General features: G+C 41.7%; 1 protein-coding gene across 1 annotated transcript in view; it reads left to right on the forward strand.

The window, feature by feature from the left end:
* Window positions 1–7976, forward strand: part of LOC109869653 (uncharacterized) — a 53109-nt gene extending 45133 nt beyond the window's left edge. The window contains exons 13-15 of the mRNA XM_031804333.1: window positions 127–214; window positions 6247–6371; window positions 7596–7976. The gene's annotated coding sequence lies outside the window, so the exon portion shown is untranslated. The remainder of the gene's footprint in view (window positions 1–126; window positions 215–6246; window positions 6372–7595) is intronic.
* The last annotated feature ends 6463 nt before the right edge of the window (window positions 7977–14439 follow it).

The raw sequence follows: 14439 nt of genomic DNA on the forward strand, positions 1-14439 counted from the left end.
AGACCAATCTATTTTACTGTTACTATAGTCATGTCTGTGGGTTATGGTATTTTAATATAGATGTTACCATTTTAGTGATCAACTTAGCTAGCTAGTAAAATTTTCTTTTTTTTTGTTGTCTTTCAGATGAGGCATGAGGATTGGGTGTAGAGGAACTACTTGTCACATTAAGCAGTTGTAGAGACTACAGGATATCAAGCCTGTTGACGGACAGGTCAGTAACTCATCAGATGTAATACAACAATGAATTTGTAGTTATATCTGCGCAGTATGTTTGTCATTCTTGTGTATGTGTAACGGCTTTCATATGGCTCATCGACAAAGGACACTGTGCTGTTCTCTTTCACGGTTTATTCCGCAGACATACACACAACACAATGTGTAAACTTCAGAGCAACTGCAAATCCGTCATGACGTCTCCAAAGTTTAACAACTCTTTACCTGGATCTGCGTGATCATGTGCACGTATATGCGCAGAGATGCAGTTGCACAAATAGTACAGGAGGTTGCTCCACAGCAATACATATACATAACCTGGCAGCTTAATTATGACAAAACTCATACAACTAAGGATGTCTATTTCAACCCTGTTACACCCACCCCCACTGAATTTAGGCAGAATGTAAGCAGCAACCACAACTTGAGCACACATCTACATCAACTTACACAACATATAAGGTCCATTTACAAGAACATTTGAAGTATCCCAAAAAGATGAAGTGGAAGGAGAGTTGGCAAAACTCTCAAACCAACTACTGACTGTAGGATGCCTTTCTACACCCCACACTACCTATCTAAAGTACAATGCTCATGAAAAATAAAACTTCACTGAATCATAACTCTAGTTTTGCTTAATCTCTGAAGGCTTGAATCACTGACTTGCAAACTGCTTGAATAATAAGATTAGTCTCACTTAGAATATCTTGTGTAGACATCGTGTAGATCAATCTGTTGACAGGTTTGATGATTCGACCAACACGGTTCCTAATTTGTCAAACTGCGGTAGGATTGTCGTTGTGAGTGTAAGTCACGAGAGTGTCAGTCAATTGTGAGTCACTAGGCTGTTCAGACTGTCCAATGCCGGTAGAAGAGCGTGTCTGCTCACTGGAACTCTTCTAAATCGGCGTCTTGAGATACCAGTGGTTCTGAGGTCACACCTGAAGATTCCTCATTCTGATCTCTACTACCTGGTAACTGTGTGATCCAATCTCGAGTTCTTCCTTCAGAGTCCACAAGCTACTCATCAGGTAAAGATTTCTTGCTCTCTCTTTCAGAAATTGAATACATTCTCTCTTCCGCAGATAGGTCTGCTCCTCTTTCCTCTTCGTGATCTGATTCTCCCTGTGTGACACCTTTTACCGACATGTCACACTCCATTCTAGATAGTGAATCTTGACTCTCTTCTTCAGGAAAGGAACTCCCTTGTCTCACTTTTGATATTGAATCCATCATCACATTGTGAGCACCGGAACTTGGAGTCAGGCCAACAGACATGGATGAAGAGACGCCAGAAACTGCACTTTCATCGTCTACTGGGAAGAAGTTGACCAACATGGTCAGGTTCTGATTAACTACTTTTTCCATTCCAGTGGCTATATTACATAGTAATATGGTTGATTCCCATCGATCTGCCACTTTCCTCTTGCCTTCGTCTTTCTTGTTTGCCTACAGTACCTGATCGTTGACTTCTATGGTGGGACCCTTGACCTTTCTGTTATAAATTTGTTTGTCGGTTCTGTTCTTCTTCAGCATGTTCCTGCGCTATCACCATAGCATCCTTCAGATCATTAGAGAGCGACACCACATACATATCGTAACTCGTAACAGCTGGAACGTTCAGAGTGTTTCTGAAAATCCCATCTACTGGCAGACAAGGGATCCTTCCATACATCAGGTAGAAGGGGGCGTACTCTGTCATCTCATCGGTGGTGCAATCGTACATGAAAGTCAATGTCTGCACGTGTCTCGGTCAGTGTTGCTTGGTGTTAGGTGCTACTGCTCTGATCATGTTGCCAAGTGTCTGATTGAAACGTTACACACTGCCATTCCCCATCGGGTGATAGTGTCGTGTGCGACTTTCTCACACCAGAACTTTGAGTAACTCATTGATCAACTGCCTCTCGAAACTTTCCCCTTGGTCACTATCAATTCTCTCAGGAAATCAATACACACAGAAGTATCGGTCCCACAGGATTCTTGCCACCTGCTTAGCTGATTGGTTTCTGCAAGCAAACACTTGAGCCATTCTTGTAAAGTGATATGTTATCACTAGTACATCAATGGACTTGTTGCTTGAATCTTCAGCAGACCAGAAATCGATACAAACCAGTTGTAGTGGCCTAGTCGAAGTGATACTTTCCAGTGGAGCCCTGCACCCAGGCTCAACTGTCTTGCTGACGATGCAATGGTGGCAACCATGGACACAATCCCTAACATCTCTGTCAAGGTGCAGCCAGAATAATCTCTGTCTAGCTAATCTAAGGCTTCTGAACTGACCCTTATGACCCGCGTGATCATGAACGCCCTTCAGGACTTCTGCTTTGAGAGACCCAGGAACTACGTACTGGAACTGCTCATCTTTGAGATCTTGTGAGACTCTGTACAGTATGTCATTACTGACAACAAGCTTCTCCCAACTCTTCAAGTGTCTGATGACTGTAACTGTTTCTCTTGCTCTTTCTCTTCTAGAAGGCCTGCGTTGTCTCTCATAGAATAGCACACGAGACAGGGTCCTGTCATTGAGTTGCTCATCACGAAGCTCCTCAGAGTGGGCAGGTAAGGTGTCTTGACCAGGAGGTATCAGTTGAGGTAAATTATGCACGTGTTCTAGCTCCTGTGTGTCATGTGACACCTCATCCGCTGCCAAGGACTGAGAACACATGTTGACAGGTGTGGAAGTTCTCTGTGAGCTTACACAGTTGGGGCTGCCTTTGAGATCACTGGACCACCTGAAGGCATCTTGGACTCATGTTGCAGTCTGTGGCCAACACCTTTGACAAAGGGCACTCGACTCAGAACATCAGCAACCATATTCTGAGGACCCGGCACGGGAGACATCAGGGTGTGCCAACACCACCGTGTCTATTAGAGATATCTCCAACTTTTCGAAGGCCTGCTCATGTTCGGGTGTCCAGTCAGCAACGTTACATTTTCGACGCAGTGAGGGCTTTATTTTCTGACGACCCTTGGGTTTTCTCTTTGATCCAGTCAACAATGAGAAGAAGTCTGGCTATTGCGGAGAAACCTGGCACAAAGTGTTGGTAGTAGTTTACCATGTCAAGGAACGACCTTATCTGTTTCTGAGTCACACCATCAAATTCCATCGGATCAGCACTGCTCATGTTAGAGATGCTGTCGACTTTACTAGGGTCTATAGACACACCATTTCCATCAATTATGTGACCAAGGATCTTGACAGACTTCCTGAGGAAGAAGCTCTTCTTTGGGGCCAACTTCATGTTTTGACTACGATCTCCAAGCATTCCAAGGCTGTCTTCTCGCCTAGGCCAAAGACCAACAGATCATCCAAGTAACACAGCAAACTCATGAAGTTCTGATCTCCGAAGATACTGGCCATCATGCGCATGAAGCTTTCAGGGCTGTTACAGAGACCCTGAGGTAGACTGTTGTATTCAAAGAGCCAATAGGTGTTGTGAAAGCGGAATACTTCCTGTCATCTTCATGCATTGGTATGTCTGGCCGCCACACAGGACGGCCAGACGTGTTGATCATGCTTCAGTGGGACCCATCTGTCTCCCCACAGAGGCTTAACAATCCTTGCCACCATGATCCCCCGTGGTGCTGAGCGAGATGTAGCAGGTTCTGTCATCACCCTACTGCCAGGATACACAACGGTGGTTTTTGGTAGCTTACCCCAAACCAGATACTCGTGACTAGGGTCGAGGCAAATGGCTGCGTTACATCTCACTGTTCCTGTCTTGTCAGGGATGTCGTCGCCTCTCCAGTGTTTCATTCCAGCTAACATGGCGAGAAACTGCTCAGATTCTGTGTCATCAGTGCTGCAAGTCACATTGTTTTGATTCACGAGGATGTGCTTGATCGCGTTGGTTCCCAGTATTAATTCATCAGGTTGACCTTCTACTACCAAGGTTAGAACAATAGACTTCCATGTTTATGTTGAATGTAGACTTAGGCCTCACACGGCGTCCTCCACAGCCAACAAGCACAACATCTGAGTTAAACTGGCTTTTCACATCAACTACACCAGCATCTATCAACTTCAGCTCTGCCATCTCACTCATTGTGCACACCATTGACCCACTGTCAAGCATAGCACCTAGAGTCACTTTGTTACCAACAATCACAGGCGTGTAAAAGAGGCTGTCGTGTCTTCCTATCACATGTGTGTTCTGGTACACAACATCTCCAGTCATGTCACTAGAGTCTTTGGTTGCCATCTATAGAGCTTTAGCGTTGGGAGTATCTTCATCTTGACCTGTACTGCCTCCCTCGGAACAGGAGCAAAAGAGTGTGAGGCATGACATTTTTCATCGTTAGCTTGGTTATGTGACACTGGGACCTTGTCGTGCAGAGCAGTGGCATAACTCTTCAGCTGTGTAACACTGCTTTGTTTCATTAAGGCTCTCTGCTCCCTCTGGTACTCATCGATCCTCACCTGAACATCTCTGGAATTCTACTCAGGAAGTGCTTTGCAGTTGAATCTGCAGGAGAGCTCAGGATCAGGGCAATGTTTCACAAACATGCAGGCTACTTGTTGACTTATGTTTTCCATCCTCCCACCCTATCTGCGTAAACCCTCGTCAGCGAAATCTGCTACTTTGTTGAGCCTAGTCCAGTTGTCTACTGAGTCCTCCCTCAGTTTGGGCTTGGTAGAGTAGAAATCTTCAAGCGGGAGACATGATGACGCGTCACTAAAATACTGCAGGAGGATATGATAGATTAGATCTGGGTTCTGTTTCACATCCAACGACTCCTCACCCCACAAGTCTATCTTCACTGCATCCCTAGCTTTTCCCATCAACCTGCTCATGATCTCTTCCACTTGATCAGGCACCTCACATCTTTGCCTTTTCAAATAGTCTGTTGTCACATCAACCCACTCTTGAATTGTGTACTTGTCAGAGCTGTCACCCCTGAACACTCTGGGTTCTTTCTCAGTTTGACATGGACTGTCACATGTGCAACTTCCTGTCTTACTGAATCAGATGCTGACGTTTCTCTTTGGTGTACTGTGGAGCTCACCACTCGTATCTATGGCTCCTGCTGACATCAATCTGGCTACTTTGGAGTCACCTAACTGGCTCACCATGTCAGTACGGTGTGGTATGGCATCTGTATCGCTACTGGGTGTGGACGTGTGTGGACCTCCCCTCAAAAATGGACCCATAGGTGAACAACCTGGGCTCTGACCTTGCCCCGTGCTCCTATCAGCTAATGACTGATATGTCCACACTCCCCGACCATGAAACCCACTGGACATCACATTGATACCTGTACGCTCGCCAAACCAAACACCCCGCTGCAATAGGAGTAGTATAATCGTAAACTATTTTACTATCAGTTGTACATTTGTGAGCCATGACACCACCTTTAGATTAAACAAATTAAATGTAGAATAAAAATGTAAAGAAAGATCGACAGAAAATAAAAACAGGAAAAACCCTCAACACTGAAATGACATAACAGTAGTCCTATGACCATGAAACCAAACATCTGACCAGAAGAGCACACTTGATCTTCACTTTCCCTGGTGATCTGCTTCAGGCTGATTTTGAGGATCCGACGGGTCATGGCACCAGTGTAACGGCTATCACATGGCTCATCGACAAAGGACACAGTGTTGTTCTCTTTCACAGTTTATTCTGCAGACATACACACTACACAATGTGTAAACTTCAGAGCAACTTCAAATCCATCATGACATCTCCATCAAAGTTTAACAGCTCTTTACCTGGATCCTGCATGTTCATGCGCACATATGCACAGAGATGCAGTTACACAAATAATACAGCAGGTGGCTGCACAACTACACACACACATAGGTTATGTACAGTGTGTCTGCTTAATTATGACAAAACTCATACAACTAAGGATGTTTAATTCAACCCTGTTACATATGGTTCTCATGACTTAAGGTTGGGAGTTGAGGGACCACTTGTCACATTGTCCAAGGTGTGTTTGTGTTATGATAAACAATGCGTTTTCTGTCCAGATAAAGATGGTGATACTATTGATTGACTACGTCCACTTTCCCCCATGTTTTAGACCTGAGGCGTGACATGCTGAACATCAGGCTCACCCCACGAGAAGCAGTGCATGATCAACGCCACTCTCCGCAAGGAGATCTGTTGGAAATTATGTACTCTCTCTCTTAATCTCTCACTCTGGGGGTAAGACATAGTTGAAACATCACATATATAAATTCCCACTGTGCCCATGATAAAATGCAATGTGAATTGTGTTGTGATACTGAATGAAACTGAAGAGATGCACTCAGACCAGCCTTTGTGATTGAACTTACATTAACGGCATTACTTTAGTTGGCTGCATTGAGCAAAACTTGAGTCAGTGGAGGCTCCTCAGAAGAGGAAGGGGAGGACCATCCTCACTGAATTTCATAAAAATAAAAATAGTGAAACATTAAAAAGTTGTCCTTTTTAGATCAACTATGCTAAATATATTCACGTCACCAAATACTTGACGAAAACAGACAGTTTTGCAATGAAGGTCTACGGTTGCCTCAACAGCACGCTGTAGGTTAGAACCAGGGCGTAGCCGGAGGACAGCTAGTTTCCGTCCTCCTCTGGGTACATTGACTTCAATCCAAAACGTAGGAATCTTGTGGTTTTCACCCCCTTCCATAGACTTACACAGTAATTATGACAACTTCCGCAGGACATCCTCACACCTATCAGAGCTCTTGCAGAATGAACTGACATGTTGTCCACCCAATCAAAGGATCAGAGAATGAATCTAGTATTGAAAGCATAAGCTACAGCTAATTAGTACAGCAGTACATAACATGGTGAGTAGTTGACTCAAAGAGGGAGAAAGACAATAGTTGAACAGTTTTGAACAAATACATTTCTTCAAAAATTAAGGAGAAGCAAAAGAGAGCTAGCTAGCTATATTTCATTTTTTTCTTTCACTTACATAGCTAGCCAATGCAGCTAGCTAGCCTACTCAAACAACCGGCTCAATTGGAGATGGATGCTATGTTACCTAGCTGGCTATGTTTTTCCAAACTGGAACTCTTCTAAGTCAATATAAGCTTTTAGTTTTATTAATATATTGCCACCTGGACTCCCCGGTGTAACTGCTAAACTGCTTTCTAACTGTATGATTGTAGTGCGTTTACTAAAGCGTTAGTTCTAACAGCTATGTTGTCTTGACGTTAGCTAATATGGTGACGACGATGTTGGCTGTGTGTAGTGGTTATGAAATGGTTTGGCTTGGAAGTTTTTTTTTAATCTCCTGGTCACAGACAGCTGATGTGTTGTGCCCTGAATGTACCCAGACCCCGTGACCCAAAGCCCTTACTCCTGCACATCCATCATTGTAGCCATTTTGAATGCCTTGGTGCCCTCCTCTTCATTATGTGTCCCACTTTACAGACAACACCCCATCCAACGACTGATCTGAAGACCCTTTCTAGCAGCGATGGAGTAACGCGATTGGCCCTAACCACTTTGCTGGCCGTCAACCTCCCTCTCCTCATGGTGTGCCTGTTGGGGTTGGTGTGCTGTCCAACTGTTGCCTGCCATATAACTTCCTGAAATGTGCTATATAAATAAAGATTGATTTGATTGATGACATTACAGCTGTAGAATGTATAATAAACTGTCATTTTCACGAGGAGAAGTGCACTTTTTTACATAAACTATTAATTGATAACTTGGGATTTTATCACTTCACATATCGATCATATAGTGGGAAGGATCCTACAAATCAAGAATGTGAACCACTCAGAATAAATAAATACTGTGCCTTTTGAAGATTTGTCTCTGGTCATGAAACTACGATACAGGATGGATGTCTCAGTCAATTCTGAATGTCAATAGATTTTTTGATTTTAGCACTAAGTTATACCACATCTAAGTCTGGTATCCGGGGTAGTCTGGTTAATGATTACATAATTGATTAAGTGACTCTTGACAGCTGTATAGAAGGCATTGTATTGCTAAGATGCTCAAAAGTAAAACAAAAATCTTTTTTTAATCTACTGCTCTGCTAACTAGCTAGATAAAGTGTAGCCAGTGGCTAGATAAGACAGAGAAAGGGGACGTAAGAAGTTCAACACTTTGTTCATTTCAATAAAGCACATGGATTCATCATGGATTGGGCACAGAAGGTCTCTGATCGCGCTGGTGAACGGTAGCTGACAGTGTTGGCTAGAGATGACGTGCAGGAGCTTCCTGTTGGAATTGCTAAGGTCTTCTCTGTTGCTAATTAGCATTTACATTTTTTTTAAAGTAAATTGAGGCTAATATATTGATAAAACTCACCTAGTCTGAGAGAATTACACTATATATACAAAAGTATGTGGACACCCCTTCAAATTAGCAGCACAAGCCCCTCGCCAAGCAGGAGTGGAGTCCTGAACTACTTAGACCAGTGGTCACCAACTGGTAAATCGCGATCCTCATAGCATTCTTAGTTGATCACCAAACATTTCTGTAGAAAATCCAATGATAGACGTATTGTTTTTTATAAGTGCAAGCACTTCATGTTGGCGGTAGGTGCACTTGATTCATAAGCACTGAGCACCGGGTAAGCAAAATGTTCCCATTTTTAACCATTTTAATTTGTCTGACAAAACTAACTCCACTCACCCAGCAGACATGGAGACCTGTGGCTAAATCGAGAGTGCCTACTGCGCCAATCGGATAGCTCAAGTCACCGTGCCTACCGTTTCCACAAAGTTTGATACTAGCCTATGTGAGATTTCATAACTTTTAAAATCTTGACCAGAGAGAGACTCAAAAAGAATACAGTAAAGAGCTGCTGTTTTTGAGTGAGTTCATGTCTAAGTTTTTAATTCAGCAGTGTCATCACTTTTATTCAACACTATTACACTTTTTTATGCACCATGGCCATCAGTTAAAAGCTAATTATTTGCAAATAATTTCATTTTATGCTCAGCTGTGCCTCACAAGTGCTACACCAACTGATCTATTTTGTTATCAAAGCTCAAGTTTGGAAATATAATATGGTCTGAGAAAAACAATATTGGTAGACGAGGCATATAGCCAATATGCTGTAATAATGTATTTGGCCTACTGCACAAATCACATTTTTATTAGGTTAATGTTACATTTTTGTGATCTTAAAAAATCCACAGTAGTGGAGTTGATCTACACGCGATTCGGAAGGGCCATCGCCGATCTGTTCGCATCGCAAGACTCAACTCATTGATGTCGATGCCCTTTCAGCTGGCCAAGGAGTCTTCTGTATGCGTTTTCAACAATTCCTTTGCTCCCTCAGGTCTTGAGGAGGATCAGTCCTGAGAGCTGTCAGTTCTACTTGTTGCTCCACATTGGCCACAGCATCACTGGTTTTCAGACCTTGTACAGCTGACAACCTCCCAAACATGGGAAGTCCGTCTTTGAGCTGACTTCCTCTCACAAGCGAATGGCAAACTTTGGAAAACCAAGCATACTGAAGTTGTTTTAAGTCCTACAATCACCTATGAGCCCACCATTTGAGTTCCTGTCTTCACCTGAGCTATATGAGCTCACAGTCAAGACTGCTATTCTGTTGGCTATTGTTTCAGCCAATCGTGTTAGAGAATTAGTGCCTGCAGAAAGTATTCATACCCCTGGACTTATTCCACATTTTGTTGTTACAGCCTCAATTCAAAATAGATTAAATATATGTCTCACCTAAACTACACACAATACCCCGTAATGATAAAGTGAAAACATGTTTTTAGACATTTTTGCAAATTTATAAAAAATGAAATACAAAAATATCTAATTTACATAAGTATTTACACCCCTGAGTCAATATATAGAATCACTGTTGGCAGCAATTACAGCTGTGAGTCTTTCTGGGTAAGTCTCTAAGAGCTTTACACACCTGGATTGTACACACCTGGATTGTATTATTCTTAAAACGATTCTTCAGGCTCTGTCAAGTTGGCCCCAGACCGCTTCCTGCTGAGTGGCGCTGTATTACTGGGCTTGTTCGACATTGGTTGTTGATCATTTGCTAGACAGCCGTTTTCAAGTCTTGCCATAGATTTTCAAACCAATTTGAGTCAAAACTAGGCCACTCAGGAACATTCAATGTTGTCTTGGTAAGCAACTCCAGTGTATATTTGGCCTTGTGTTTTAGGTTGTTATCCTGCTGAAAGGTGATTTAGTCTCCCAGTGTCTGTTAAAAAGCGAACTGAACCAGGTTTTCCTCTGATTTTGCTTGTGTTCAACTCTATTCTGTTTATTTTTATCCTAAAAAACTCCCTAGTTCTTTGCCAATGACAAGCATATCCACAACATGATGCAGCCACCATAATGCTTGAAAATATGAAGAATGGTACTCAGTAATGTGTTATATTTGATTTTCCCCAAACTTAAAGCTTTGTATTTGGAACGTAAAGTGAATTTTTTTGCCAAAGTTTTTTCTGTTTTACTTTAGTGCCTTATTGCAAACAGGATGCATGTTTTGGAATATTCTGTACAGGCTTCCTTCTTTTCACTCTGTCATGTAGGATAATATTGTTGATTTACTATAATGTTGTTGATCCATTGTCAGTTTTCTCCTATCAAAACCATTGAACTCTAACTGTTTTAAAGTCACTGCTGTCATTAAATGCGAAGACTGTATATTATCAAATCAATTCTATATGTGTAATTTAATTACGCTATTCAAATAATCATCTAACTTTAACTAGGAAGTCAGGGCACCACGGGAAAATGTTTAACCTCTCTAGGGTATGTGGGACGCGTCCCACCTGGCCAACATCCAGTGAGATTGCAGAGCGCCAAATTCAAATACAGAAATACTCATTATAAAAATTCAGAAAAGATACAACTATTTGACATTGGTTTAAAGATTAACTTCTTGTGAATGCAACCACTGTGTCAGATTTAAAAAATGCTTTACGGTGAAAGCATATCTTACGATTATTTGAGAACATAGCCCAGCAGACAAATCATTACAAACAGTAACCAGCCAAGTAGAAGAGTTACACAAGTCAGAAATAGAGATAAAATTAATCCCTTACCTTTGATGATCTTCATATGGTGGCACTCAGAAGACATTCATTTATTCAATAAATGTTCCTTTTGTTCGATAAAGTCTCTCTTTATATCCGAAAACCTCAGTTTTGTTTGCTCATTTTCTACAGTAATCCACTGGCTCAAAAGCAGTCACAACAGGCAGACAAAAAAATTCAAATTGTATCCGTAAGTTCATAGAAACATGTCAAGCGATGTTTATATTCAATCCTCGGGTTGTTTTTAGCCTAAATAATCTACAATATTTCACCCGGACAATAACGTCGTCAATATAAAAGGTAAACAAGAAAGGCACTCTCTCTGGTCACGCGCATAAAAAAGCTCTGTGACACGGCAGGGTCCACTCATTCAGACTGCTCTTCCTCCCTCATTTTTCAGAATACAAGCCTGAAACAATTTTTAAAGACTGGTGACATCTAGTGGAAGGCATAGGAACTGCAATTTGAGTCCTAAATCAATGGATTCTGTAATAGAAAACTACAAAAACAATTCCTACTTCCTGAATGGATTTTTCTCAGGTTTTTGCCTGCCAAATCAGTTCTGTTTTCTAACAAACACTATTTTAACTGTTTTGGAAACTTTAGAGTGTTTTCTATCCAAATGTACTAATTATATGCATATCCTATCTTCTGGGCCTGAGTAGAAAGCTGTTTAATTTGGGTATGCTTTTCATCCAAAATTCCAAATGCTGCCCCCTACCCTAGAGAAGTTCAAGTCTCTTATTCCCGAATTAACTTTTCAGATATTTTCATAGCTTATCAATTAGTCACTTATTAATGTATTATTACCTCATCAGTCATATTCTGAATGTTGCAAACACTTGGATATCTGCACAAACCCTAGCATAGATCATGAGTCAGTGATAAACAAATTATTTATTTATTTACTAACTAACTTAATCAATCACAGAATGACATAAACACACACAGAATTAGGTCATACATTAGTTACTGACATGATGCACTGAAAAGTCCCTAGTGGACTAAGCCGATATGACGGCTTGGTAGACAAAGGAAAGGTTTGGGGACAGCTCAAGAGCGGGAAACTCTGAGTGGATTCACTGTAATACAGTTGATAGCTACACTCATGAAATGCTAATACTTTTAGCATGAACAACCACTCATTCGAAAATCAATTGCAATTTACATATTTATCATTGTATGCCTTTGTTGTCCCTCTCTGTGATCACCAGTCCATCTGCTGGATAGAGTCTCTGGTTGCGTTCCCCAGAAGTCCCAAGGACTTTCGTGGTTGTAGTTTTCTCAGCGGGCTCTGGACAGTGTCTGTTGAAATGGATACGTCAGGCGTACTATTCGGTCATTCGACCGGTTGTGTTTACCAGACTAAAGTACTTAAACAGCTGCAGCCTGAATAATTGGTCTTTAGTTTGTAGATTTCTTCACCATTTCAGCGTGGGGATGATCTCCACATTTTCTGGTCTTGTCCTTTTGTAGAGTTGTAGTTTGAACCACTTCACACACCAGCTTCACCCGGTATGTGTTGGTCTCTAGAGTGATTTGTAGATTTCTTAAACCATTCGTGACCTCCGTGGGTCTCTGGCATAAAATAAAGTATATTTTGTCACAAGTGTTTTTATACACTTTTGGGAGAAGGGGCGGTTCATGATGCCGAGATAATTTCTGTGCTCACGGGGCATGGCCTCTGACTTGGTTATTGCTTCATAGGGAACACAATTTTCTCATATAGAAGATTAACATCACATTACATCTTTTCATAAATAGTTTCATATTTAATCATATACGTTTCACAACATTTAGATGTAAATGAAATACTGTTCAATTATTCAACCTTTTAATGTCCAAGTGTCTCTCTGTGTTCCACAGTTACATTCCAATCTTGAACACTACAGAGCATTGAGGCAGCGTATTTTATGACCTCCATAAAGCGGCCCCCTCTCCCTCTGCAGGAGAGAGAGAGGGTGCTGTAGAGCAACAGTGTAACCTGATCCTTCAGATCTTCACAGGAGAGTTATGACATTACTATTGGCCTCATGGTGATATCCTTTAGTGGTTTCCATAGCCGTGGGAAGTAGGGGTGCTGAGGGTGATGCAGCACCCCCCCAAAAAATCAGAATTTAAAAAATTATTGTGAGGGTGTTGATAAATGGAAAAATGCGGAGTCAGGCGCAGGACACAAATATGAGTAATAGTCCGAAATTTAGTAAGTAAAGTTCCAACAAGGAAAAACACAATAATCCAGAGCAAAAACCACGAACCCACATGACCAACAATAACGCACAAAACAGAGAGGGAAGCCAGAGGGTTAAATAAGGAACATAATTAATGGAATAGAAACCAGGTGTGTATGATAGACAAAACAAAACGAAAATGAAACATGGATCGGTGGTGACTAGAAAGCCGGTGACGCCGAACGCCACCTGAACAAGAAGAGGGACCAACTTTGGCAGAAGTCATGACAACGATAGATATTTTTTTTACAAAAGTAGTGCACTGGGCCTTTAATAGTCCTGTATTAGAGGACCGATATAGCCGCCTGCAGTGCCAGCGCAGGCAAAAAGATTTGTTCAGACAACCCCACCCCCAAACTACTTCCTATGGCGGTTTCCTTCCTCTCCAGCAACTGAGATAAGAAGGTAGTGACTATTGTTACACCATTACCCTCTAGACTCGGGAGCCAGCGGGTTAGATATGATTCCAGCATTGGCAACAACAACACTTACTGGCTACTAGTTTGTTTTCAGCCACGTATGTTCAACTAATTTCTAGTTTATCCAGTGACCATTGCATTTAGAAGCATGGCTACTGACTCAAATGTAGGTAGTAGCCAACTAGCTAGCTAATCGTGGATGTCAAAAGACGCAGCTAGCTATAGTCGGGAGCTCATGGGCACACAGGCTATATTAGCCAACTGGTCAGACATGATTACAATAAATGGTGACTAGTCCATTTTCAGAAATATGTTCAACTCATTGTTTATCCACTGACCACCGCATTTAAGAGGATAGGTCATAACTGAAATGTTGCTAGCTAGCTCACTGGGCAGGCAGTAACGTTTGACACTAACTAATCATGTCCTATTCTTTGATACATTTGGGTTAACTTGCTCCTATCAAGCAACACATACCAGACCGTTTGTGGAAAGGTAAAAATAACAATTAGTGGGCTTTTTTTTAATGATCGGACAGTGAAACTAAAATAGATTGGTAGTTATCTCACAATCGTAATTTACATAGGCTTTC

Source organism: Oncorhynchus kisutch, linkage group LG24 (genome assembly GCF_002021735.2).
Source record: "Oncorhynchus kisutch isolate 150728-3 linkage group LG24, Okis_V2, whole genome shotgun sequence".
Classification (NCBI taxonomy): Eukaryota; Metazoa; Chordata; class Actinopteri; order Salmoniformes; family Salmonidae; genus Oncorhynchus; species Oncorhynchus kisutch.